Raw genomic sequence first — 5954 nt, forward strand, 5'->3', positions numbered from 1 at the left:
CCTCAAACTCTCCTCTCTCTCTCTCTCTCTCTCTCTCTCTCTCTCTCTCTCTCTCTCTCTGTGTGTGTGTGTGTGTAGTGAGCTTTACCCCTGAGACACTGAGAACCAGTACTTGGTCCTTGAGGCTGGGTACTTCAATAGTTGTTGTCCCAGAATAGCTGTCCTTTACTGAGGGACAACAACCCATAGTTGCTTAATCCACAAGGCAGAATGCTTCAGTCCTCCCAGTCTGGTAGGAGGAGCAAGATCAGTTTCTGGAGAGATGCTTGTCCTTATTCCACAATGAAAGCAAAGTGATCCCAGTCTGCAACAGGAGGTGCAAGCTGCTAACTCGGCATGGAGAGGGAGGCGGAGCAGAAGCGACCTTCCTTCTGCGATGATGCCCCTTTCTTTAAGCTGCTACCAGAAGGAGGAGGCCCACACCAGGGCTTTCCTATGCCAATCAAGAACAGTCAGGACACTTCAGGTGAGACATCACACTCAGGTGACTCACTCTGATTTGTGGCAAGTTGATATTGAAACCAGCCACAGTGAGATCACACTCTTTCTGGTGTTTTCATTAAATAAGCCCCGACTGCAAGGAGAAGATAAAAGAATGGATTGCATCTGAATCCATTCAGTTCCTCCAAGAAATGGGTCTGCTGTTGTTTGAGTGCTGGACCCACTCATTCACCTAGAATCATGTCCCACCCTTTGACCTGTCACCTTCTCCATTTTGTCCCCTCCTCCCATGAAGAAGGGCATATGAGCATCTGTGCCTCACTGGGTGAGGTGGGTAATCATTTGCCCATGGTTCTCCCTACACGTGTTCATATGAGTGTGTATATTTCTCCTGCAAATACATCCGTCTATTGTCAGTTTATTCTAGCCGGACTTCAGCATCTTCACAAGGTTGTCAGGGCTGGCGCCGTGAGCCACTTTACAACAGCTGAGATGCCGAGGCAGAGGTATCACTTTGGACCACATGGAAGAGCCTGTCAAAAAGCAAAGCAGCAACAACAAATTGTAGACAATTTCCTTTAGTGTTTCCACATAAAACAAACAAAAAAAAACCCCCACCTCTACCAGGCAGTGGTGACTAGTGACTTTGAAGCAGAGGCAGGCAGATCTCTGAGTTCGAGGCCAGCCTGATCTACAGAGGGAGCTCCAGGACAGCCAGGGCTACACAGAGAAACCCTGTCTCGAAAAACAAAACAAAACAAAATAAAAAACAAACAAACAAAACAGCCCTGTAAAGAATTTAATTTTTTTCTGTTTGTTTGTTTTTGCTGGAACTGGAGAGATGGCTTAGTGGTTAAGATCACTGGCTGTTCTTGCAGAGAATCTGGCTCTGTTCCCTGTATTCACATGGCAGCTAGTAACTGTCCTTGACTCTGGTTCCAGGGGACCCAAGACCCACACTCACTTCTGGTCTCCTTGAGCAACAGGCACACACATCCACACATCTATTTATTTATTTATTTATTTTGAAGCAGAGTCTCTGTATATAACCCTGGCTGTCTCCTTGGGCAACAGGTACACACATCTATTTATTTATTTATTTATTTATTTATTTTGAGGCAGAGTCTGTGTGTATATATATATATATATATATATATATATATATATATGCAGAGTCTCTGTATGTATGTATGTATGTATTTATTTATTTTGAGGCAGAGTCTCTGTATATATATATATATATATATATATATATATATATATATATATATTTGTTTATTTATTTCGAGACAGGGTTTCTCTGTGTAGCCCTGGCTGTCCTGGAACTCACTCTGTAGACTAGGCTGGCCTTTGCATTCTGGGTACAGGGATTAAAGCAACACCACTGCCTGAACCTACAAAGAAAAATTCGTAGACTCTGTATGGGAAGGGAAGTGAGAAAGCCCCAGCCCCAGTACCGTGTATTTCGGACCTTGGGGACTGCTTGCTTCACGTATGACCACTTTCACTTTTGCTTGAGCTGGAGATCCCTTCTCTTTCCAACTCTGGGACTCCTGTGTGTGTGTGTGTGTGTGTGTGTGTGTGTGTGTGTGTGTGTGTGTGTGTGTGTTCTGGAAACTGAACAGTGAATTGAACCCAGGGCCTCTCAGGTGCTAGGCCAGAGCTGTATCTCAGAGCTGGATATTATTGCGGTGAGTTTTGGCTACACCGCTTTGGCTCCCAATAAAACGTACGTGCGCGAACCCGCCCAGGAACTATCTTTTGGATCTGTGAATGAAAGACACACAACACACACATTGGCTTATTTTTAAATGCCTTGGCTACCTCAAAGACTGGGCACTCCTAAACCTTCCCCTGCTACCCTAGCCCAATCGGGGAAGTGGCCAGTGCCCACCCACCCCAATTCTCCGTGGATGGTTGGCTTTATCTTCTGCTGCTCCTGCATCCCATTCCTCTAGAGTCATGAATTCTCTCTTCCTCTCCGGGTCCTACCCGCACAACTGAGTGTCCCGCCCCATGCTCAGCCATTGGCCATTGACATCTTTATTGATGGATCAAAAACCAATTGGAGACAAGGACCTTCAGCGTCTGGACAAGCAGATTCCCTATTGAATCAAATCATTAGGACCAATCTCCAACAGCATATAGCCAGCCCTTCCTTACCTTTTCTTTCAAGGCAAGGGCTTGCTAAGTTGCCTGGTTGTCCTAGAGCTCACTCTGTAGCCCAGGCGCGATTTGAACTTGTGATCCTCCTGCATCAGTTTCCCAAACAGGTGTGTTACAGGCTTAGACCAGCAAGCTCATTGGAGTTATTTAATGACTTTATGGAGTTGGGATCTGGTTGAGAAGTCTCTCTCCCTATGTATGGTTAGAAATATTTAGATCAAGATGGCCTAAAGCTCACTATATAGACAAGGCTAGTCTTTATCTTACAGCAATCCTCCTGCCTCAGACTCCCAAGTTCTGGGACTACAGGTACGAGACACCATGCCTCCCCCCCCCCCTTTTTTTGTTTTTTGTTTTGTTTGTTGTTTTTTGAGACAGGGTTTCTCTGGGTAGCCCTGGCTGTCCTGGAACTCACTCTGTAGACCAGGCTGGCCTCGAACTCAGAAATTCGCCTGCCTCTGCTTCCCGAGTGCTGGGATTAAAGGCGTGCACCACCACGCCTGGCCATGCCTCCCTTTTAAGAGTTTTTCAGGCCCCAATTTAGTCCCCAGCCCTGAAAAGAAAGAAAAAGCAGTCGTTACTTTACTTTGGGGGGGGGGGGGGCTAAACTTTTCTTCGCTATAATTCCTTTTTAGACTCACCACCTCTCGCTACAATGAGCAAAAGCAACACCTCTTTCTCAAGGAGAACCTGTCCTTCGCTACCCTCCATTTTCCCTTTTCCATATTAAATAAGACATTTCTGAAAACGCGCTACAGTTTAGTAGACACAAGGGAAAAAAAGAGGCAAGGAGCTGGGCTCTCCGCTGCTTCCTCAGGCTAGGTCTCAGGTCGACCTGGGTGACCTCAAACTTGCTGGGCAACTCAGCCCTCTTAAGAGGTCCCAGGGGTCCAGCCCCCAGGCTCAGCTCCTTCTGCCTTTCCTGCTGAGCCGGAAGGTGACCGGATGGATGGGTCTTGACCTCCACGGCCTGTTTTCCTGCTTGTAATGTGAGGAAGTGAGACTTCGGTGACCTTTAAGCTTACAGTGAACATTGGGTCCCGTGGTTCTCACTTGAGGCTTATGTTAAACAATCTGCCTTAGCACCTTCTGCCTGGCCTCTGGTGGATGACTTTAATTTGGTAAGAAAATAAATTAGCAGGGCATAGTGACACAAGCCTCTAATTCCAGCACTTGAGAGGACGAGGCAGGAAGATGTCTGTGAGTTCCAAGCCAGCCTGGTCTACTTAGGGAGTGCCGCACCAAGGCTATGCAGTGAGACCCTGTCTCTATATAAGTAAATCATTCACGTTTTGAGACTAGGGTCTTCTAGGTTGCATAGACACTCAACTCTTTCTGACTTGGCTCCGCAGTGCTGGGATTATAGGTAGGTCTCACCATATGTGGCTAAGAAAAATTTTAAGTTAAAATTTTAATTAAATGTATTGTTATTCTCATTGTGTGTGCTCCTATCTGTGAGTGTGTCACAGACCACATCTGGAGGCCAGAGAGCAGCCTTCACGACTTAGTTTTCCTCCACACTGGTATATGGGAATTGAACTCAGGCCAGCAGGTTTGTGCAAAACTAAGTCATTGTGCTGGCCCTACCAAAAAAATTTTTAAAAAGAGGGGGACGGGGTTGGGGATGGTACCTTAGTGGTAGAGTCAAACATCCCTAAGGGGCCTTGGCTTGATTGACAGCATAGTCCCCTAAAACAGTGGTTGTCAAATGGTGGGTAACATCCCTTTAGGGACAACCGACCCTTTCACAAGGGTCCCCTAAGGCCATCCAAAAACGTAGATATTCATATTACAATTCATAATACTAGTAAGATTACAGTTATGAGGTAGCAACGAAAACCATTTTATAGTCGGGAGGTCACCACAGTATGAGGAACTGTGTCAAAGGTTGCAGCACTAGGAAGGCTGCAAAGCACCACCCAAGACGGAAGGGGGACTCATTGGGACATTGTCAAATGTATCCTTCTGAGTTTCATTTTCTTTTGTTGCTGAGACAGAGCCTTATTCTTACAGCCCAGTCTGGCCTCAAACGCATTATCTTCCCCTTCCCTCTGCTCAAGGATTACAGGCATATACCACCCTGCCTAGCCAATGCGTCCGTATTGTTCTGTGGGGGTCGTGTGACCCAGGTTGGCCTTCAGTTCTCTGTGGCTGAGACTGATCCTGAGCCACCAATCTCCCTGGCTCCACTTCCGAAGTCCTGACTACAGGCAAACAGAACTGCCTGGCTAAATTTATCCTGTTCATGTGTACAGAGTTAACCCCAGTGCTTGGGAGGCAGTGGTAGATTAAACTCTGCGTGAGTTCAAGGAGGCCAGCCTGGTTTACATAAAGAGTTCTAGGACATCCTGGACTACATGAAGAGACCCTGTTTAAAAACAGAAAGTCTACAACGTTAGGGTGTCGAGCCTATTCTATTCACAAGTATAACTATCAGGACTCTTTAATTCTACAATGTTTTCACACACCCCCAAATACCCCACACTCCCTGACAGTCTTCTGGTAGCCACTGGCAACCACTCTGTGTTCTGCTTCCTTAGACTTGCTTATGCTGGTGTTCGCTTTAATTAATGAACGAACTTATTTTTCCTAGGTCTTCCCCCTTCTCCATCTCTGTCCTTAGTCCTCATGCTTGTCCACCTTCTGGGGTTTATTTTATTTTGATTTTTGTTTCCACACAGGGTCTCCAGTATCCAAGGCTATGACCTTAAACTTCTGAGCTTCTCAAGTGTTGCTATGACAGACATGCTTTACCATGGCAGATTTATCCAGTTTGTCTTTTGAGATAGTCTCTTACAGCATAGCTCAGGCTGGCATGGAACTTATGTAGCTTGCCATGACCTCAAACGCCTGCCAGTCATTCTGCCTCAGTTTCCCAAGTGCCAGGATCATAGTCACGAGCCGATATGCCTAGCTCTATCACGGATATTTTTATATAAATGGGATCAGGTAATATGTTGCCCTTTGTGGGTGTTGGATTTCTTTCCTGATTTTTTTTGGGGTTCACCCATGTTATCATGCACCATCGTATTTCCTTTATATTTAAATAATTCACATCTTAAAGCCATTCAAGCATCCCTTTTGAAGAAACCTTTATTTTATACCTATACATGTAGGTATGCCTATATAGTAAAGGATGCTGTGTCGACGCTACAATCTCAGATTCATCTACTCTCTTGAGTTTCCCCTTAGAATAAATTCCCATGAGTGCGATTACTAGGTCAAAGGGCACGAACATTTTTACAGCCCTTGTCAATATTGCTCTTAAATCGTGGTGTCCAGAACTAATGCAATTCGCAGCGTGTTCAGACAGAACAGGGTACCGTGGGGGCTATTAAGTTCTCAAG

Source organism: Mus pahari, chromosome 17 (assembly GCF_900095145.1).
Source record: "Mus pahari chromosome 17, PAHARI_EIJ_v1.1, whole genome shotgun sequence".
Lineage (NCBI taxonomy): Eukaryota > Metazoa > Chordata > Mammalia > Rodentia > Muridae > Mus > Mus pahari.